At 46.2% G+C, this 22,808-nt stretch overlaps 1 protein-coding gene across 4 annotated transcripts in view; it reads left to right on the top strand.

The window, feature by feature from the left end:
• Positions 1–22,808, top strand: part of RREB1 (ras responsive element binding protein 1) — a 123,654-nt gene that overhangs the window by 17,869 nt on the left and 82,977 nt on the right. The window lies entirely within an intron of this gene.

Here is a 22,808-nt window from a genome sequence, read left to right as displayed (position 1 = left end):
AGTTGTGGTATTTGCCTTCAAAGGTTGTGTTTAACACCACTTGTGTTTAATGCTTTTTCCTCCCACCACTTCAAGGCAAGTATTCTTCCAGGTATGTGACTACAAACAATGCAAAGGGAAAATCTCAATGGAGATCTGTGCGTGATGTTTGTTATCTCTTTGAAGCTGCCTTTTTCTTAAGAGTCTTTTGATATTTAGGTATTTCCTTCCATCTTTCCCTTCTGGTGTGTTTTACCTGGATAATTAAAAAAATTCGTAGTGATGTCAAATTACTGACCTCGGAATGGTTTTGTTGGCAACCTAAATGTGTGTTTGGCATCAGAGCATGAAGAAGCAGTTTACAATCTACAACAAAAACAGCTTTGGAGGGTTTTTTGTTATTGTTTTCCATAATTTGTTTACCCCCTCTCCTCTAGCCATTCACTCCTGCCTCCTTTCCAGAGGTGCTGATACAAGTGTTTGTGGGGTTTCCCTCTACGCCTAATCACTAAAGTGATCCAGGTCGCCAGTCCTCCTCCATTTTTTTCTTTCTTTAAACAGTCACACCCTGCAAAGTTCTCTTTTGTTCACTGAAAGGGAAGCAAACTGTAGGCTTTCTCTGACAGGGGAATGAGCATCTGGAGGAAGGGGAAGAGCTTCTGGAGAGGTGTTGACCCTAAGTGCAGGCATCACAAAACTACATGCTGTTTGTGTAAATAGGTTTTAGAGTTTCATCTGTGAAGATAGACTCGTCTTCCCACCTTACCACACATTTGCTGGCTGCTCTCTTGATGCAAATAACTTCATTGTATTAGCTGTGCAAAAAATCTGTTGCTTCTGTAAAATGTGTTGTCTTCAGCTGTTCTTTCTGCTCCCAAAGTAATTTCCATCTTATGAGAGTATCTTTCTTAATTACGCTTGATATTGTGTAAGGAGGTCATGTTTCATCATGTCAGACTGTGGTCCAGGTTTTGTTCTGGCTGAACTGGTACAAATCGGGTGCACCTTTGCCAACGCTGGTGCAGTGTCTCCTGTGGGAGAAGTTGGTTTGTGTAGCCAGGAGCAGAGTATCAATCACTGCATGGAGATACCGGGTTAACTGAAATAATAGTGAGAACTGATGGAGATTTTATTTGAATGGCAAGGTTTCTGCTATAAGATAAATAATTAAATATATGGTAAAGGCCAAGTAAGAACTGCAACAGCACATTTCTGCGAAAACTGTCCTGTTAAAAATGAACATGGATTGTGAAGGGGCTTTGTGGCATATGCAGGCTTGATGCAGGCTCTATCAGCAGCTATCATCACTTACAATAGTCCATTTGTTTTTAGGTTTCTGAAGTTACTTCTTACTGTTTCGGGGAGTAGCATGTAAAACAGGCCGGCCTGTAGAAATCTAAAACGCCAGCCAAAAGACACCTCCTTTTTGTGTCTACGTGTTGCAGCTGTCTATCTCTTGGCAGCAGGCAGCGTGGTGTAGAATGTGAGGTTTCAGTGCTGAAGCATGAAAGAGTGAAATAAGGCAGTGCAGGACTTAAAATGCTTTTCTTTTCTAGGGAATTTCAGTCTTCACCGTTGCTTAGTTATTTGGGAACTATTTGTAGAGGGTTTTTTTTTTGTTTTTTTTTTTTCTGACGGTAACTCCTTGCATTCACAAGATGAGAAACTGAGACAGGTCGCTCTTTAATTTTCTCAGTTATTCTGCAGTTTAGTAATCAGATGAATTGTAGTCAGTTGCATTGATACCAAGCTGGGAGGAAATGGAGCACGTGTGTATTTCTTACAGGGAGGAGGGGAGGAAAGGGGAGACTGAACTTTTTTTTCCATTAAATAGACTCTTGTATACGCCAAATGACATTTTCATTTAGGAACATCAGCACTGGTAATATCATTTTGGTTTGGATCACGTTGTTTCTGGATAAACTCTGGGCGGCATTGTAGCACCTTTCAGTCTCCCCTAGTTACACCTGGCAAAGCAGGGGATTTTGCAAAATGAGCCACCATAGATTCCCTCAGCTTGCCAACGTGACATTGTGAGCCTTTGTGTATGTAGGTGCACAGTTTCATACTGTGCATGTACAGGAGATGTGGGATGATAGGCTGTGAGGTTTCCTGGTGAAAGCTGTTTTTGCAAGCGCGCCGTGCGTTCGGTTAGGCGGGTGTTCTCGGAACGTCGCATGGACACAGTGTTGGGGGCTCGGATCCCGACGCTCCTGCACACGGGGTGTGGGGGATGACCCCAGTCCCTGGTAGCATTTAGTATTGGACCTTGCCTTTTGCAGAGGCTTTTCGTTATTCCAGCCTCGCCTGGGACAGAGTTTCCCTTTCGGCTGATGGGTTTGTAGTAGTGCAGTTACTGTGCCTGCACCGGGTGGGCTGAGAAGGCAGTCGGGGGCTGCTTGGTGTGCCTGTCATGCTGTCCCCGTGCTAGCCAGGGTTGTGCAACGCTGCCTTGAAGAGGTACGGTTATGATCGCTCAGTCTCTGTGTGTGTGGATAAAGCCTGACTTTTCTCTCCCTGAAACACAAGTTAAAGGCTGTGTGGTGTTTTGGAAGTCTTGGGCGTTCTTTCACCTTTTTTTTTCCCCTCTTTGCTTCTAACTTCCGCACTGTTTTTAAGCCTCTTCGAGAGGCTGGCATTCGGGGGACTGGAAGTCATCTCAGGGAGAGGAAAAGGACGAGCTAACCTTGGCACCTGGGGCCTGGCTATTACGTTGCACTTCCCTCGCGCGGCGCGCGGGGCCAGCCCCGGTGATGTTCTCGCAGCAAATGGAGGAAGTGGCGCTGGCGGCGGCCTCCTCGCGCCAGGGGGATGGGGCTGGTGGGCTGGATGCGGGCCGCACACAGCACCGAGGGGGGGGAGAGGCAGGAAAAACCCAAACCACTTGGCTGCGGGCGAAGCGAGGCCAACTTTTTCAGAACTCCTCATCCCTGGGGGCAGAGATTGTTTCCCCGGGCGGGAGGGCGGTGGGGAAGGTACCACGGGAAGGAGCCGGGGAAGGATGGAGGGGGGGCGGCCGCTCCTCTGCCTGCTTGCTGACTAAACAGTTATGTCAGCTGGCAGCCGGCGCAGCCTGGGGATTTGCGATAGCTCCTGCAGGGTGGGGGCGGCTGCGCGGGGGGAAGGGAGGGGAAGGGAAGGGCCGGCCATGCTGCAGCGCCAACTGCTGCTCCGGCCTCCCCTGGCGCAGGGGGCAGAGGCCAGGCCCGCAGCTGCACGCTCCTGTCCGGCACTGGGAAGCTTTCGTGGCGATGTCCCAGCTCAGGGGACGAGCCATCCTTGCTGGCTAAGATGCCACACAGCAGCCCGCTGGAAAGCCGTCCGATGGGGGAAGGCCTCCCAGCCTCTCCTGCGGTGCTGGAGCCCACACACCAGGGTGTGAGGAGCAAGCACTGGGTGCTGCTGCCAGCTGCTCGGGGTCAGAGCTGCCCCTTGGTCCCCCAGCGGCCCCAAGCCCTGTTAGCGAGGCTTTGTCACTGCTACCTGCTGGCCTGCCACGGGGAGGGCCCTCCCCGTGCAAGCACAGCCCGAAAGGAAAGTGGATGGCGAATCCTGGCTACTGTTCAAGTTTAATGTTTCCTCCTTGGCCTTGAAGGCAGATGGAGCCCGAGGTAGCCTTTAGACAGAGCAGGAGCAGTTTGTAATGATTCCTGCAAGTCGAAAGTGTTCAAATCCCATTTTTTTCTGTGCTTCTCGTTTTATTTTCCATAAATCGGGTGCTGTAAAGCTGGAACAGCCTTGGAGCAGCTGTGGCTTTTCGCCCATGTGCTTCCCTCCCCTCCACCCCCCATTAGGAGTATGCGAAGGATGCGTTGCTTGTGAATCACCTCCGTACCTACCTAACTTCTCCTGTCCCAGCAGCAAGACAGAGAAGGACCCTGTCCTGACAGGCAAAAAGGGTGTGTGTCTCAATTGTTTGAGGTCAACTGAGTTAGCTGAACACAATAATAAAAAAAAAAAAAGCCCTCTTGATGCTCCTTAAGGTACAGCCTGCCATGTCCGAAGCCATGTTTGTGGCTGCGTGAGACCAGTTAATGTGTTAACCTGCATCTTAATGAACATTCAGACGGATTTTTAGTAATGTTAGTCTGACTCAGCTGAGCTGACACGACTGCAGTCGTGAGTGAACCTGTCTATCCTACTTGGACAAGCTTGCTTAAGTTAGCAATACAGCACCAGTGGTTCTAATGGCCTAGTTAAGATGATTTGCTTTTTTTTTTTTTTTTTTTTTTTTGACAAACACGGAGCAAGGTGAGCAAAGGCCATAGAAAAATGTTTATATTTGCGATGTGGAAATCTACAGATCTCAACCAGGAGTTGCTTTGTTTTACCTTTGTGCAGCTCTCATCACCTCAGCGCAGTTCTCAAATGGGTGTGTTGTGCCTGGCACTCCTTCACAGCACACCTGAATGCTATTTTATGCACGAGTCAAATGGTAGCATGATTTCATAGGGCCTTGCAATCCTTTGCTGAGTGGCCTTACAGATGAGCTGGGCAGTTGGGCTTCTGGCAGTTTGTTCAAAACCATCTAGGAGTTTTTTAGTTGCTGTGGGAAGGTTAAAAAGCACTGAAATACCTACGTGACACCTCAGTCTCCCTTTTGTTTTAAATGTTCCACTTAGGACAATCCAGGAGAACAAGCACTTTGTGAGAGGGTGTTAAAGCTGATAAAATTTGAATCCCTAAATCATCCCTAAATCCATCTAGTTCTTTTTTTCCTGCTGGATGTAGGTAAAAAGGCTTGGTTTTGGTTTGGTTTGGTTTTTAAGCAGGGGGAAAAGTCTCCTGGAGATAGGAAACCACTCAGAAGTTACTGTTGAGGCAGCTGTATATTATCTGTGTTTTAAAGCAGTCAGATGGTCTGTGGCTGTATGAAAATGGGATTGTTTTGAAACAAGAAGGGTATATAACTGCTTGAGTACTTAGATGTAGGGTCTGAAATGCTGAATAACTGCAATCGCAGCTAACTTCTCAAGGAACGCTTCTGGAAACTGCTCTTGATGCACTGGGTACAAAGCACTACAAGTGCGGGTAAATAGTTCTCTAAAATATTTTGGCACACTGAGAAAACTTCAGTGAGTGCTACTTGGAAGCCGAGCACTTGACTTTTTGTGGCTAAGATCAGTTTAAATAGGTGGGTTTTTCTTCCTTCTGTGTGTAGGAGAGAGGGGAACAGAAGGGCAAGTAAAAAAATCAGAGGAAAGACCTCACTGCTGACTTGGGAGACGTGTTTGACCTTCTTAGCCTTATGCGCTTGTCTGTGGTTTCCAGCCAAAGGCTCTCACTTTGAGAGAGCCTTGCTTCTCGTGCTGAACTATTTTTTGACGCAGTGAATGAATGCAATATGTTAACACTCCTGTAAGTCCCAGAATTGCTTGGCTGCCCCTTGCCCTGCCTGCCTCGTACTGGCTGAAAAGGTACCATTGTTTGTTCTGCAAACAGTGGGTGATGTTTGTTTCCAAGGTGACTGTGGCTCTGTTGCTGCCCTCTAGTACAAAAAAAAAAAAAAAAAATTAAAAAATTGGTTTTAAACACCTGAGAGCATCCCACTGTCACCAGAGATGGTGGGAGGGAGGAAGGATCTTTTTGGTATAGCTCTCTGGGCTGTTGATAGAACAAAGACAAAGAAAATGACAGTAATCTAAGAAGTGGTGATGCATATGTTTGCTTTATGCTATGAAACATTATTCCTAAATAGTACACAGGTATCACTGTTGAGACACTTGATTATTTCTAAGGACATATAAAATTTCTATTTCTGTGTATGTCTTCAAGGAGAAGAAATTAATATGAATTTAAGGTCTCTCAAACGTCTTGGTCAAATGTTAGTTGTAGGTTCAGTTTACAGCAGTAATGCTACGCTTTTTCAGTTATTTAAATGAGAAGATATTTTGAAGACTTTGCTCGAACAAGGATGTATGAACTTCCTAATAGGAAAGCTGGAAGGGAAAAATCAGTAGTTCTGCTAAACTTGTAGGTTTTCAGATTGTTTTGGAAAACTATTATTGGGCAATAAAATATGCATCCCTGAGGAAGAAAACGCCAGTAATCGGTTCTCTCATTCCTTTTGTGTATTCTTGGATTCCATGGTTCTATGTATATGATACTCAGCGTAGTGCTTTATTTTTAAGTGTTTAGGTAGATGGATTGGAAGCATTTTGAAGTGCTTCCCCTGTGCTGCTTACCCATGTACTGATGTCTGCTTACAATGGGGAGAATGAGTTGGAGAAAAACAAGACAAAACTTTTTTAAACTGGTCATGGATGCTGCTAGCAGAACTTTGCCTTCCTCCCCATCAGGTTTAGTACAGTTCATACGCAGGTTTCAGTAAACATTAACTACTTTTATCAGGGCTCACAGCATGTTGAATGGTTAGCAAAGAGCATGTACCGAGAGAGACAGAGAAAATGAACAAGTCCAAGGTCAAAAGGATGGTAGATTTCCTTTACTAAAATACGGGGTGAAGAAGGTTGACACCACTTTGTGGAAAATGGTCTGTGAAAAATCCAGTTCTTGTCCTTCAGCTTTCATCAGGGTGAAAGCACTTGGGGCCACTGCCAGGAGGATGTGCATTTTAGTGTTTTTCTGCTGTAGCGAGATGATCAGAAGACATCAGCTCTTTCACACTCGCACCGGCTGGCAACGTGAACTCCTCCTGACTTGGATCAAGTCAGAGCAGGGTATGATCTTTGTTATCACTGTCACATCTTTATGTGGCCTGCTCCTGCCCAGCATCACCAGAACTCCCGTTGACTTCAGCAGTGCACAGCCAAGCACGGGCAGCAAGAGATTGTAATTTCCTCCCTGCCGTGCCTGCATGAAGTGATGATACAAAGCCATCCTGATTAAGAAGAGTTGGTTAAGAAACTGTATGGTTTAGCAACTTGCCTCACCTTTCTTTCTTCTGGGTGGCATGGATGTTTCTTTATTACTTTTGAGGGGTGCAGTGCTACTAATTTTGATGCAAAGTGATATGCTGTAGCGATTAAAAAAGAGTTGATCAGCTTGTGAATGAAAAGGGGGGAAAATGCAGTTAATTAATTTTAAGTTGAGGTGTGAAAAGGAGCATTTTGAAAAGAGTGTGCGACCTGCCTTAATGAACTCTGTTGAAACATCCGATGCTACAGTTCAAATTCTAAGTTATTTTTAATTGTGCAAATCAACATATCCTGTCCCTCCTAATTCCAGTCAAATAACGTTTTGCAAAAGAAGGAAGCAGCAGTGTTCACCTGTGTGTTTCCTAGAAGCTAGAATTATTGAAAGGTTGTACCTCACTGGAAAAACACAGATTTACTTAAATGACACATCAAACACACAAGAAATCCAAACAGTCTGTGGATGATCTGACAGTAGTTTGAGAAACACCCTCTGCTGCATGCCCCTCAAATAAGAAACGTGTGCGCACAGTTAAAAATCTCATCTTTGTGGTGACACAGATGATTCAGTGCAGGAAACGAGAGGAATCTCATTCAGCAGCTAAGCATTTGTGGGGCGGGGGTGTGAGGAGGTCATGGTGTTCAGCACCCGGCTAGAAAGCTTTGGGCTCCTTTCTCTCTTGAATTTTCTGCTGATTTGAATCAGCATCGGCGCGAGATGCAAATCCCTTCCTGTTCATTCTACCTGGAGCAGCTGAGAGATCAAAGAAAGACAAGACGGGAATCTCCTGCTGGTGCTTTTTTTAACTTTAACTACAGATATTAGCCATCCTGCTCGAAGCTGTGCCCTGCAACAGGAGGTGCAGGGGCACAAGTGCCTGCACCCTTGCCACAGCCGAGCTGCGGGGTGGCCAGCCCGGCAAATGGAGGAGGCCAGCGCTGCAGCCCTGCTGGTGGCCTGAGCCCTTCCTCCTGCGGTGGCTGCACATCCTGCTGGGGGTGGCAGCGGGAGAGGAGCTTGAGGTGCAGGCTAGCAGTTGTTGCAGCCTCTTGGAAGATGCCACCATTTGTCTAAATATAAAATACGGACTGTGGTTTTGGTCTTAAATATTTGTGGGATTTTAGCAAACCACTACAAACAAACAAACAGCAGCAAAAAGTGACACGTTTGAGGCAGGATTTATTTTTTATTTTTCTTTTGCAAGGTAATATGGAGGCTTGTATTCTGTGACTCAGTGTTCAAAGGGAAGACATTTCTCAATTTGAGAACTTCTTCGTTCATCTCTTATTCACAGACTTCCCTTAAAGAGCTTTATTTTACTTTTTTTTTTTTTTTTAGGAGGCTAGGATGTAATTTTCTTTTTAACTCTGATGATGTTCTTCCACAGCTTCCCAGGTGTTTTCACCTCCCTCTGAAGCTTAGGAAAAAAAAAAAACAAAACACTCCCTTCCTTTCCTAATAAGTAGATCATGTGTGGTATTAGCAGCCTTTATAAAGCCTGCAGAGGGAAAAAATCATGTGTGCAACTTGAACTCCAAAATATATTCATTTGGTACTAGGGCAAGTTTAACTGGAATGTGGACAAAACATTACATGTGTGTTAACTTCTGTCTTGCCTGGAAACTGACCAAGGAATAAAGTAAAAAAAAGATTTTTAGATTTTTTTATGTCTCCGCAAAGGCATTTGCAGTTATGTGGTTGCTGTAGGTCCTCCACTGATAAGCAGCATTAATGAAGTGGCTTTTCATGCAGTTTTATTGAAATTATGTATGCAAATACAGTGCAAACTTTATTGCAAGCACAGTTATTTACAATGCACAGTTGGTAAACAAAAGCATTGCCATTCATTCTCCAGGGCCTTGATAGCTTGTAGAAAGCCGGCTCACTTCTCTCCACTTTAGCTGGCCATGTGTGCTCCCAGCTTTTATTCCTTGTCTCCAGCAGACCCACAGGTTTTGTTAGCTCGTAGCACTGAGGTGCAGGAAGGGCTCACTCTTGAAGAACCGCTCATCCTGTTTTGCCTTTTTTTTTTTTTTTTTTAAAAGCGCTGTGGAAAAATGTGTGTGCTGTCAGTCTGTGAGACCACAGTCCTGTTCCCCTCTGAAATTGTTTCATGAGAGGTTCTCAAAGAAGAGCTAGGTACGCTGTGGGCAGGAAGAATTACATCTGTGTCCCCTTTTAGATACCCTTGCAGAGGCTTCAGTGCGCAAGCACTCTCTGAAATCTCTGATGTACCAAGTCTTTTGATAATATCATGTAGAGACTCGCTCTGTCAACCATTACCAAAAATGTGTCCTCTCTCCTTCAGCTGGGCCTCCCCTGGCTGGGGAAGACATCTCTTTACCACATAACTACTGTGTTCAGGCTCGACTTGTTGCAAAATCTTTGGTCTGATGGTGAGATGTGAGAGGCCTCCGTGCCGTGCAGGCACTCACAGAAGACACGGTGGATGCCCCACCACAGCCTTGGGGCAGCCAAGAGGGGTTGGTGAGACTTTTTTCATTTCCTATCGATGTGTAGGCAGGCCTCAGTGCATTTCTCCTCTTAGAGAAACTCTTGCTGGCTTTCCTGTTGAACTTTAGGTACAGTCTGTGACTTGGGGCTGGTTTTTAATGGCCAACCTTAGTAGAACAGAGGAGGTCATAAGTATTTATTAATACGTTGTACTTCTTCGCTGCCGTTTAGGAACCCTTCTCTGTTGACTTGCGTGGGCTCCTCACGTGTCTGAGGTTCGGGCAGGATTCCACCTCAGCGCTGCAGAGGGAGGCGATGGTGCCTGCTTCCTGGGCCGAGGGCTGACTGTAGGGCATGGCCCCATCCTGCAGCAGGACCTGGCCATCCACAGGCCCTGTCTGCACACAGGGATGTCCTGGGATTTCAGGCACTTGCTGGTTTCACCCACAGCTGGCGTCTGGCAGCCTTCTGTCCAGGAGCACCTCGGAGCGGGAAGTGGTAGAGCCCAAGATGAAGGCTGCCACTCCGACTGGGTTTCTGCATCCTGTGGCTTGTAAATGGGCACCCAGGCGTGTGGTGTTGGCCTGGTGAATCCCCCATACGGGTACACAGGGCACTGAGCATCCCCATCGCGAGGTGGTGGGCAGCCCGGGAGGTTCCCTGTGCACGCTGAAGCCCCTGGTCTGCCCAGCTGAAAAGCCTGGATTGTTTCAGTCCTGCAGCTCTGGTGCAGGGTCCTACATTCAAAGCACTAATGACTTCCTCGTTAGGACCCAGACTCTTTAAATTTTTATTAAAGGGATTGTCTGTGCTGACATTTAGCTATTACCAGATGTTGGCTTTTAGTTACCAGTGTGGAGGTGGCATAGCTAATAAAGGCAAGGGTGAGAAACTTGTGTGAAGCTGACTGTCAGATGCGGCTTTGTGTACTGCAGCCTGCGTGATGTCTGTCGCGTCTTCATGGGCCAGTGTTCTAGAAGAAAGCCATTTTTTTTTCTTCTTCCTTTTCTTCTATACTCTTGACTGGCCAAGTGTTTTCCAAGTGCTTGTCTTTTTCAGGTGGCGTTGCTCTTTTGTTAGAGTCTAGCTAATGCAGGAAGAGTGCAAAGGTAGCTCAATGGCAGCTTGTGTTTTTTTTTTCCTTATTTTTCGGTACATAACTTTACTGTAGATTATACTTCTCCCCCTCAACCTCTTTTCGCCATACCCTCCCTCAGAAAATGTCAGCAACCGATTGTTTCCTTTGCAGAGCGTAGAGCCCCTAGACAGAGGCTTTTCCAGTTTTATGAATGCACCATTTGTTGCTGAGGGCACAACTGTTCGATATAACTGGCTGCATCCCACTCTGCTTGGGACCAGCATGCACTACAGCCAGTCTGTGCATAAACCAGATTTTTGTATTAAATGGCACCATTTTGTCCACAGCAGCAGTCTGTCTGTCTTTTGTGTGTGCGCGTGTGAGACTTGCAGCTTTCAGATGCAAAATATATAAAGAGCAGCAGTTTTGCAGAAGTATGTGTTTCTCAGTGAGCATACATTTCCATTTTAAGGTTTATTTTCCTAGGGAGTTCCTGATGAGTGATATTTCTTCATTATTTTGTGTAGGCGGACCGAGGCAAAAACAAGTTTTTAAATATTTTATAAAATGGATGCAGGGTGTAACATTACCAATGTAGTAGTGTTATTGGGGGCACGCTCAACTATAACTTCAGTGAAAATGCATTTAGCATGTTGAAAGCGTATGTGCTCATTTATGTTTTATTCTCTGTCATCAACCCGCAGTATTCCCCCTCCTCTTATTTTGTTGAGTGCTGTAGGGTCGGTGACTGTATAGATGTACCAAATTAAAGATGCTCTGTGCTTCGCATGTTCCAGCAATATCTAAGAAGTGGCATGTGATGTGAAACCCGGTGCTTTTCCTCACTGCCTCCACCAGTTACCCCCTTTCCAAGGTCAGCACAAGTCATCGGTTTCGGACAACAACATGTGCGGGGCAGCTGGAGGGGCTGCATGGGCACCACTCCACACCGGCTGCATGTCTGCAGCCAACATTTCGTGTGTATAACGTGGCATCCACAGCCTCCTGGCAGAAGGGAAGGTACCACGATGGGGGCAGAGTTGGCCGTGGGTGAGTGGGTACCGTGCTGTTTGTTTGCCTTCTCACCACCCTTCCCCTTCTCCCCTTAAACGCAGTTTCTGGAAAGCGCAGCCCCCATGTGCAGTGCTGCGAGTGCAGGCTGCAAAGCAGGGAGGCTGCGTGGGGCTCTGGCCCCAGCGGCTAAGTCACGACTTAGTCCACGCTGCCTGCCTCGTTTGTCTCAGTGCCAGGAGTTTCTCCTCGGAAGCACAAGGCATTGCTTCCCCCGTCTCTCCACTTACGTACCTGCTGAGTGTCCCCAGCACATAAAAACACCTCCAAAGCAACCCTGCTGCCTCAAAGATCGCCCACTTTTACATCGGTAAAAATGCTTTCCCTGCGCCACCTTCATGGTGTTTAAGAAATGGGGAAAGCTAGAAGCACCCCTAATATTCCTGCTTGTAAGAAGGCAGTGGTACAGAAGATGGGGATTCCCCACCTCACCCTCCTTTGGGTACCCAAACGACTGAGCATTGGGCAGGCTCGTCTGAAATGTAATAATCCCTCAGCTAAAGAGAAATAATAAAAAGTACAGCTTTGCAGCCTTTCTGTGGAGGTTTCCATTGCCCCCCTCTAACCACGTTCCTCTGTATATTCACTGCCCACATAATGTTGCCCACGGGATGAGGGCGGGAGGGGGAAGCTTGTTCTCTTTCATGTGACTGCAGCACAGTTAATAGTTGTAGCAGACTTCAAGCGCTCGTGTGACCAAAGGGATCGATCAGATTCGTTTCTAGTAACTGGAGGGAAAATTTTCAGGCACATCTTCGTGTCTCGGCTTCCTAGCAGGTCCAGGGAAGGAGCCAGATCTGCCTTCTCTGTGATTGCTCATTTGTTAGGAGCTGGCTAGCGTATAGTGCGCAGAGACAAAGGCAGCCCTGGCCTGAAAAGCCCCCACAGACAAGTAGTATCGTAAATACATCTGTAAAACTCTTCAACTTACAGGCTGCATGCGTCTTGCACTCGTGCTCCATTTCTCCCCCCACTGTCTTAAAAAAGGGATGGCAAAATAGTTTGATAAAACGCATCAAGTACTAAACTGTTGATACAATTTAAAAAAAAAAAAAAAAAGAGTCTCAGCTCAAGCATATGTCTCCAGCACTTTAATCTTTTATGGGTTGCATACTTGCTGTGGGAGTGGAAGGGGATGTTGCAGGCTTTACTTTCAGTGTACTTAGAAACCTTTCCCACAGCAAGAAAACTCCCCGGAAAACATGTGAAACAACTGACTGGAAACCAGGACATTTCTTATGCCCAGCACTCATTGCTCTGAGGGATTTGCTGTGCTCTGAAGGTCATTTAATAATCTTTCTTCTTTGTTGGTTTCTTTCAGCGTAGTTCACGCATGGTGCTGCTGCGATCGAGTTGTTCATGTGTTGCGGAGCTTTTAGGGGCCCTTGTTTCTCTACCATGTTTTTGCCCCTGGTTCTTTTGTTACGGTGCTCCCATGATTACTACAACTGTTGCTTAAAATGGCTACCGAGCAAAAACACGTTCTTGCCATCAGTAAGAAACTGCTTAGCCCGTGTCAAAACCACCCCGCACAGCTTTGAGTTGATGCCTGCATTGCTTAGCTGGTATATTTCTGGTCTTCAGGCTATCCATTAACCCTGTGTGTACTGTTCACAAGGAAGAAATAAATCTGCTGCAGTGATGGAAGTGGGTACTGATGCTGCGATCACTGCTGCTGCCCCTCACCGCACTCTGGTTAGATTTTTGTGGCATGCAGTCCTTTGGGTGTGTGGTTTGGGGTTGTTTTTTTTGTTTGTTTCCCCACCCCTTACTGCTTTGCATAGTTTTTATTTTTGAGGTGCTGCAGAAGTTGCTAACGTAGAAAAGCAGTGACGAAGGCGGGAAGTCTGGCGCTGGAGGGCTGGCGGTCCTGACGAGTTGATAAGGAAGATCCAGTTCCCTATCATAAAGAGACTGTGTGTCCAGTTTCAGCCTGCGACGGACTGGGCATTTTGCTTTCTGGCGTCTCCTGTCCGTGGGCCGATGTTTGTGCTGGAGTGCGATGGAGTGTGAAAGGTGTCAGAGGAGAGAAGGGGCTGCAACCCAGCTCTGGCTGCCAAAAAGAAAAAACACAACCCAGACCAACAAAACGAGAGTTAAACGAAACATACCACAGAACAGGTTAGGCAGGACTCTGAAGCCAGATACGAACCTTCTCCTGCACTTTAAGGCATCTTTAGTACACCCTCCTCCCTCTACCCTTTCAGGATTTCCCCCCCCCCCCGTTATGAAATAGTCCTGCGCGGACTCGTGGCTCGCATGCGGGGCAGGCGGGGAGTTGCAGTGCTTGCTCGCCTGCTGCCAGCTGTTTCTTAAGAAAGAGAGGGTGCACTTGTCTGTGCCCGTCATCCCGCGGCAGAGGCAGCGCTCCGCGCGGCATGCGCCCCTGTGTGCCTTTGTGCCCGCCGCCTGGCTGCCTTGCGGACGGCCCGAGCCGAAAAGTAGCGGGGGAGGAAGAGAAGCAAGGAGATGGGGAATGCTGGCGGGTGGAGCTTGCCGGGCTGATACTCCCCGTAGTTAATCATTACTTGCAGCATAACCTGTTCCTGTTTTCTAGAGGTTTCACTGGCACCCGCAGCCAGGAGCGTATGAGGAATATGTGACAAACTGCTCTCCGAGTGAGACAGCTCGCCTTGCAGCAGCAAGCCCGGCGTCTCATACGAGACATCCTTTCTCCTGTAACATGTTTATGCCTAATCGTTCAGTAAACATACCATATATAGTCTGGTTCGTGCTCGCTATAACACCCTGCCGCAAGGCGACTTCACCAGTACCGCGCGGATTCCTCAGCTCCTGGTAACCGGCTGACAAATAGGATGGTGCCATATGTAACATAAATATTCCCCACAACTGTTTTTTTTTATAGTCCTGCCCATAGAGCATAAAGCCTGTGGTGCTGACCATGACAGTCTTAAGTCTGGCGCTTTGAACAACGAAGAAGATTGCACAGAACAAGTTGCCTGTAGAAGGATGGGCTGGGTCCCATGCATGCACGGTTGTTGCAGAGCAAAGATGCTGCTCTTGCCATACATGTCAGACAAAGCTCATATTTATGAATCAGTGGTTCATCGACTCCTTTTTTTTTTTTTTTTCTTTTTTCTCCTCTCTCCACTTCAAGTATCTGTTGCCTCCTATGGGTTGGGTCCCAAGCTCGAGCTGTGATTCATTGAGAACTTTCTCTTTTCATTCTAGCATCTTTCGTAGAATTTCTGCCCTTCCTCTTTCTCTGTGCCCTCCTTTTGTTTACCCAGCACTAGCAGTGTACTCAGCGCAGCAGAGGACGTGAAAATCAGCACTGAGGTGGATTCACAGCTTTCTTAATCAGCTGTTATGTATGAATAGCCTACAGCTTTTTTCTTTTTATTTTTTTTTAATGTTGTGAAATGACTTTCAGTAACGTTCTGACTCTTTTTGTGCTAGCAGAAGTGGTTTGGGAAAAGGAGATGAAGCCTGTCTACCTAGACTGGGGTAGGTTTTGTTTGCCTTTTGCTCCCTTCCCTGGTCTATGCGAAGATAGCACAGTGGTGCGGACCCAAGATAGCCTTGCACAAAGCTTTTTGTCTGTCTGCTTGGTAATGGCTGCTAGCACCTGGTTCCAGCAGTTTAGTGAGTGGCGGTGCCTCCTACAGCACTGAGATGATTCCTAAATCAGAGAGGGTGCCCATTAGGTGCAGATGGATACAAGTGGATTTTCCTCCCGTGGCCTGCTCCTCATTTAGGCAGAGCTCCCGGAAGGAGAGAGCTTGCAGCAGGGGAATGTTTAGGTGTTACATAAATGGACAGGACATGCATTTCTCTGACTTGTCTCTCATTGGCCTCGTCAGAGTGAATTATGTCTGACTGCTTGGCAGTTAATTGGACCATCCTTCCCATTTCCTAAGCTGATAAGCCCCTCACTGTCTGCCTCAATCAGGCTTCTTTGTTTGAGAAGTTACTAATGCTCCAGAAGAAGAGAATAACTACTTTCCTATGTACTGTAACCGAGTGAGGTGCTCTGATCATTTAACTGCTGTGATAAGTCTGTGAAGATTCACCATCTCTCTTCAGCAAAATCCTTTCATGAGAATTATTTGTACCGTAACACCGGTAGGAGTTGGCAGGCAGTGAAAGTAGGTACAGCTGGTGTATTTACTACATACCTTGTCACTTTTTGAAAGAATTGCATGTGTGCTTAAGGTATCCTGTGAGCAGCTTTATTCTGGCAGATCCTGGTAGCCGTGCGGTGTACTGCTGGTGTCTGTAGTGCTCTGCCCATCGGGATCGGGTCTCGTTTTTATGGCTCCCTTTTAGCGCAGAGCCGTCAGACTGGGGCCGTCTTCCTGATGAGTCTGGATGGTGCCTAGCTTAAAGTGGGTGTTGCCAGAAGGTGAGTAATAAATGATGATTAATCGTCTCTGCTCTATGGATGAGTTGGTATGAAAAAGCACTTGGCTAAAGGCTTCAACAAGCTCATCAAAATTAGCCATGCAGGAGACAGTAGCGCACCATCCTGAAGGCCTGATTCTTGCATCTCTGACTGGTTTTGTGTTGACTTCCGTGCACTTGCTGCTTCTGGTTGAGGGAGAAATGTGGCTCCTCTCGTCTCCTATGTAAAATGGTATCAGTACTACAGGTTGAGTGATACTGAATTGTATGTATTAAAAGAAAACAACCTTCAGTTAGATTGGTCAGTAACCTTTTTGATGCAGAGGTATGGTTATGAACCCTGCAGATATTCATCCTCGTGTTTGTACCATTGAGTCTGTGCTATGAATGCAAAGATCCTGTATGATATTGTGTCTTGAAGTTGAAAACTCATTTTATTCCATGGGAAATGATTCATCTTCTCCTGTCAAAACTGTAAATAAGTAGAAGGAGAAAACCTAAAGCCATACCAAGTTTTGAAAGAGTTTACATTTTGAGTTTTCATCTTGATTTGAGCAATGCATTACATCTATTTGATTATACAATTAATTCTAAAACCTTTTGAAAAGGAGGATTCATCACAGAAATCTTTCTTCTCCCCCCATCCTTCAACTATTTCTGGCGGCTTACAGGGCCATAAGCACACAAAGGGAGTATTGGAGGACTTGCTCCTTGCACAGAAATTGGAAGGACTGGGCTTTTTTTGTTCTTCCTTTTCTTCTTTTTCTTAAAAAAAGCTTTCCAAGGATGTTTAAGTATGCAGAGAAAATAAATGTTTGCGCATTGCACTGTGTGCCTGCATCTGTAGGTACACTCTGACCTCGGGAAGTGACCACCGGTTTATTTCTTGCTGTAACTCTGAGTTTGTACTGTTGAGCCCCAGAATGTCTGTGGCATAGCCGGAGGAAGAGGAGAGGGCACACACACTGTCCATGCGAATTCAAGCCACCGTTAGTGGTGCTCAGTGGTAATTCATGCATTAGGTCAAAGAGAGGTAAGGCCTGTGGTGAGCTGGATGTGGGGCTCAGCCAGCAGGACAAGGTCTTGAGCCCCCAGACAGCTAGCTGAGGACTTCTCTTACTGGGACATCCTTTACTAGCATTAATGTTGCCTGGCCTTCAGGAGGATGGGCAGAGAATTTGCCTTTGGGCTTCAAAGTTTTTGGAGGAGTGTGTGTGCTTTGTGTGTTGTCCAGACCTCAGTGAGGCTGGTAGCTAACAGCCACTGAGTGGCACTCTGAAGGCCTTGCCATCTCCTGAGGGGGCCGCGAGCTGTGGTCGTGCTGAATGGAGGTGTTGAGGAGAGAGGGGGAAGAAGTGTCCATGTCCTGCAGGAGATGAAAAGGGAAAACTGGAAAATGAGCGACTTCTCACTCAAAAGTTCTTGGAAAGAAAAGTGCTGCATATGTAGTACTTAATGCAAATGGCACTCTGCGTGCATGGAAATGCAGGCTGGCTCTGGTTTTTCAGAGGGCAAGTCGGGATGCTGTAGTGGCATCATTGCAACAGTGAACTGAGAGAATTTGGGAGGCAGTCTGACTTCCCTGAAAGAGTTAAGGGAACATCAGGGATGGAGAAGTTTAAAAAGTGTTTAACCTCAAAATTAAGGCAACTTGAAAACAAATTAACTGCTGGGCCTGGAGTGATCTATGAATGTATAGGACGTTAAGCATGGAAGTATTGGGGTGAATCTGGAAAGGGTCCATGTGTAAGGAATGTAGTTCTTCTGGCTTCCGAGATAGCTTTTTGTGTAGACAGCATCGAAAACGATTACAAAAACAAGTATTGCAAGACACTTAGTGAGATGGCAAACTGGCAGTGCTAAAGCCTATGGCTCTTGGAATCGAGTGATTGTGGGAGAAGTGCAGCTTTGCTCTGCTTTGTTTTTCCAAGCAAACATTTTCTGACTCGTGAACGACCATGAGTGGAGTTTACCCGATGGGCTTAAAGTCAGCAAGCACCAAAAATGCATTGAAAATCTCTCTTGGGCTGAGGGGCTATGACAGCGACTAGACTTGGGGAAAAAAGATATTTTTGATGTTTGATGGCAATTCCACCAGTGGAGTCCAAGACTTCACTTCATCTTTTGAGAAGATGTTAAACTTGTCCACTTGTGCTGGTTAGGAATGGGGTTGACTGGGACTGACCTAACCAGTTTTTAGGGAGCTTAGTTAGCTTCCTAATTTCCAGGTATACTGGGAGAGCCATGAGGAACACGAGTGGAGAATGGTGGTAAATTCCTCTGCATGAAAGAAGCTGGGCTGCCGGGAGTATTTTCAATTGGAGATCACCAGGCAGCTTTATTATGAGCCCTGTTTTCACTTGCATACAGTTCTACCAAGCTTTAACCATTTGCACTGAAACACCACATTTCAGGTGTTTAGCTTCAGGCCACATTTGTTTTGTTTGAAAGAAAAACAAGTAATAATAATAAAAAAAATCCTTCAGTCATTTCTAAGAATGCAACTAAGGGAAAAATAACTTCAGCTTTTGAATTCTCTTTTGTGACCTCTCTTTTCTTATTAGAAAGAAGACAAAACAAACCAAGAATAGCTAAAAAGGGGGAGAAAGCCTGACCTTTTTTCTAGTCCTTAAAGCACTACTGCGGGAGCACTGCGATTTGGGAAGGGGGTGGGAGGTTGCAGTTACAGCTAATGGTTGAATAAGCTAGCAGAGGTGTCAGCGTTGACGCTTAGTCTGGTGTGTTCTGTGCCTAACATCTGTCGTAATATGTGTGGGGAAAAAGGGCTGATGAAAGCCAAGCATCCTCTAGTCCCTCTGACCTCAGACTGGATTAAGTTGGTTCAGCTCTGTGAATACTCACGTTGGCAACCTAGCCCCTTATCAAGTTAGCAGCCTTGTGTACCTGTATATTTGTGTGCTCTTCCACTAGCGAAAAGTGTGGTGAATGCCCAAATATTTCTCTTGCACTGTGACATAGGGGTAGAGACCTTCTGTTTGAGGGGTTTGCTGGCGAAAGTTGGAAATGTGCTTCTCGTGGATGTGTTGAGCTTTATAGGCACTTCTGTGCCATATGGAGTAAGGGTAGCTTGAAAGTTGTCTGGCGAGCTTTGCACACCTTGCCAAACACAGCTGGTCTCTTAAATTAAAACAGAGGCCCAGGAGTTCATAAATACCTGGGCACGTGACATAAATAAGCCTGATGATGCACAGGCCCTGTACCCTTGCAGACCATAGCTTGCCCAGGGACCTCTCAGCCATGCCGATTAGAAGCTTCTGTTGACGTTGATGGGTCTCTCCCGTAGAAGGAGCCTGTTGGTATGAATTCATTTGCAAGGCCGAGGCCTTGATTTGTGGTGAGCCCTGCAGTGTGGTTTGCAGTGGCCTGCCTGCATCTTCCCGAGCTGCTGTGGGTGTGAGAGGGAAACAGAGGAAGGCTGCAGAAGCCTTCACCACCTTCACTTCCAGCCAGGAGCACGAAGGAGCTGCGAGCGCAGAGGATGCGATTCCACCGGTGCTGCACGCACAGGGCATAGGCGGCTGCTGTCTGTAAAAATATGCATATGAAAACGGAACTGGAAGTGACTGCAAAGCTGCATTTGCAGGTATCGTAGTTTTTAGAAACTAGGTCCGAGGGGTTTAGCAGCAAAGAGTATTGCAGGACACTCCCTGATCTGTTTCATTTGTTTTGCTGAAGCGTTAAAAGGACCCCTGGTTTCCATTGCTAAGGCTAGCAATTAATAAATCAGTTCAGGATTTTTACTTTATGTTTTTGTTTTGATTATATATGGTATATGTGTATAGTGTGTGTTTTAATATATACCTTAAAAATAACTCCTTTATTGCTTGATTATGGAAGCAGACACAACGGAAAGAGTATTTTGTACATTCTTTGACAAAACACTTGATTGAAGACATTTATTCTCGTTAACCACCCAGGAGCAGAATTGATTAGCTCTGTCCATCTCTGTTTTGAGAAACTCATCAAAACGAAAGAAAAATCACTTTTTTGTTTGCTTTCCAAGGGAGAAAAAAAAAAAAAAAAGAGTTTGAAGAGGGGTTAAATAGCGCTTTGTATTCCTTTTCTTGGAACCTCCTCCCTCCCCCCAAAAACCCTAACCACTCTTCCCCTCCGCCGTTGCCCACAGAATTACCATGCATCTAATTTTAGAGGTGGGTTTACGTGTTTGTTCTAAAAAACGCCGTCGTCTCCCTCTCTGGTAATCCACCAGGTGGAAGCAAATGTGTAGAGTATTTGTATACGTATTTGTAAATCTGAGTTTGGGCAGGGCGGACTTCTGAGAGAGCAGCGTCCGTGGAAGGGCGAGGGAAGCCTCCCTCCTCGGTGCAATACCCTCGGTAAAGCAAAAACGTGCAGTTAACCACCGGCTCGGATCGTTGGTGGTTTTTGTTCATGTGGTAGGCCGGGTGACATTGTATTAGCCAATTCTTCTGATGGATGGTTAGAGATCAGTTGCCTGGTTGTTCTGAATTGCAGGAGGGAGCAGGCTGCCTGGGAGGGGATGGGGAGGATCGGATAGGAAGTGGTTTCTTAGAGATGGGTGCTTTTCTGGGGCTAACAGAAGTTCTGGTCTATTAGCCACGAGTGTGCTTTTCTGACCTGCAAGGGTATGTTCGTAGCTTGCTGCTGTGCTGTCTTCCTGATAGCCACCTTGCATCTGGGTACGTCTTTGCCCTTGCAAAAAATGGCAGCTTTGAAGTTTGGGGAGTATCCCTTTGCATTCAGCCCTCGAAAGCATTTTGCTTTGGAGACACCTTTATCTAGAAGTGCTAACGGGCTTGTTCAGTTGTTTTGGTGAAAGGGTGAGCAGGGGGACTCCACGCTCAAATGGGGAGCTTTAAGTAGCTGTGAATATCTTGAAAGCATCCCTCTGGCCTGCAATTGTTTGGAAAGGGACCGTGCTATCGAGGTTGCCTGTAACATTTCGTTTAACATAGACCCTTTGTCCGCATACTGCTACAGGTTCTTGGTCTGCTTTAATACAATTTTTGTTGTTTCTCTGCTGACTTGTCGTACTATAATTAATGTCAAAGGGTGACAAATTGTGTTCTTAGTAACTGAAGCTTCACTCGTAGGGCAAAGCCTGAACCGTAAGTCATGTTGAATAGGTATTGGTTTAAATCACTTGTACAGTTTGGGCTTTGCTTTCCTCTGAACATGTTAGAGTAACAATCCAATTGCTTAAAATCTAAGTGCTCCTTTCCAGCTGCACCAGTGAAGATATTTGCATTTTCAGTCCAGGGTTGCAAAACCTAGCCCTGTGCTTGTAGTTAGTGCATGTTAGGACAAAAATAAAATGGAGGAAGAGCTGAAAGAAACCGTTTGCATCACTTGAGGCCCATGGGAGCTGAGGGTCAGGATCACTCTGAAAATTAATCAGTTCACTAGGGAATATGATAATTCAAGGAAATGATGGTATTGCAATAAGGTTTTATTTTTTTATATATATTTTTTTATTACTATCAGAAACTTTAAAAATAAGATGAGAGTGAGAGAAAGCACAGGAGCAGAAGTGGCTTGAAGGGGAAATGACCAAGTCCCCTTTAGAAATGCAGAGTGTGATGGTTCAGGGGTACTGCTTTCTTCCTTAGAAACTCCTTTCTGTCTTGGGGAGGAGAGATCACAGCCCTGTGAAATCTGATTTCTTAATACTGTTTTGATTAAAGCAAAATAATTCTGGTCCCTCCACTTGTCTGGAGGATTGAGGACTTAAACAGGGTGTGCTGGGCCTGCAGAAAAGCGAGTGTAATCTCAAATCTGTGAGCGGTATGCAGCCTCTATTGTTATTTTTAACAAATTAAAACATCACAGAAATCTGCGCAGGCAAACTTTTGGTCCTGCTGTACCCCAGTGCAATAATTATAATGCAGAAACAGCTGATGGGTCACGTCTCCAGCCCTGCACAGCGTTATGACTTGCTACCTACATTCCATGTTTAGCTTTGAGCGATCAGATGGTGCAAGCAATGTGAGCTAGCAGCGCCTGAGGACATGCAGCCAGGCAACACGTCCTTTCTCCGTGCAGCTTTGGTTTCTTTTCTCCGCTTCTGTCCCACCCCATCCCCTTGAGGTGATGCACCGTACAATAAATGCCACTCTCTGGAGGTGGTCAGCTGCTGGCGTGGGAGCATGTGTGCCATTCCCACCGCGCTGCATGTTAAGTCCAAGGGTCCAAGGTTTGTAAATATTGTTTCTAAAGTACCTGAGAACTCCAGGTGAGCCGTTTGCCCTACTTACCAGGTACTCTGTAGCTCTGGTTGAGACATGTGGTGGCACGTGGTGGCAGACTGTTTCAGCTTTGTTACTGATGTGGCTTAACAAAGCAAGAGTTGTACTTTTTTTGGAAGGGGATAACTTCATCTTTGTGCATGGGGAAGGGGTCATTTACAGAGGTTTACAAGCAAAAAAAAGGTTGAAAACACAGTTTTATTCAGCCCTGAAAAATTTGAGGGAGGCCAGAGGGAGATATTGTAGACTTCTGTTTGTTTTGTGCTTAGCACTGCACAAAAGGTACACCCAGTCCTTGATCTGGGAGAGATTGGACAGGCAAGTAGAAAATGGCTAACTGACTGCCTGGGACTGCTCCTGTTCTCTTGCTGCCCTCTTCCAGGGATGCCTTGGAGAGATGCAGTGCAGACATTTTAATTGTTGTAGCTCATTTTATTGTGAGAGTCTTTTCACTGTGTTTAATTGGAGAGCTGAACTTCAGGTAGACTTTTAAGTGGAAGGAGTTTTCTTCAGTGGCAGAAGGACTGCAAACGAACTCCGAGCTGGAGCAAAGGGAGAGAGGAGGAGCAGGAGGAGGGACTGCAGATGGAGCTGGCAGTGAGTTCGTTCCCCGACATCTTTTCATCTTTCCCTGGTACTGCTGCACCACAGGAATAGAGTTACAGACAACATTCTTGCTCAGGTCTCTCATCCCGCACTCAAATAGAGGGTGTAATTTGACGATGCTTCAGCTACCC

Source organism: Anas acuta, chromosome 2 (genome assembly GCF_963932015.1).
Source record: "Anas acuta chromosome 2, bAnaAcu1.1, whole genome shotgun sequence".
NCBI lineage: Eukaryota > Metazoa > Chordata > Aves > Anseriformes > Anatidae > Anas > Anas acuta.
The sequence above is the reverse complement of the archived record's forward strand: the minus strand, read 5'-3'. Positions and strand labels throughout refer to the sequence as shown.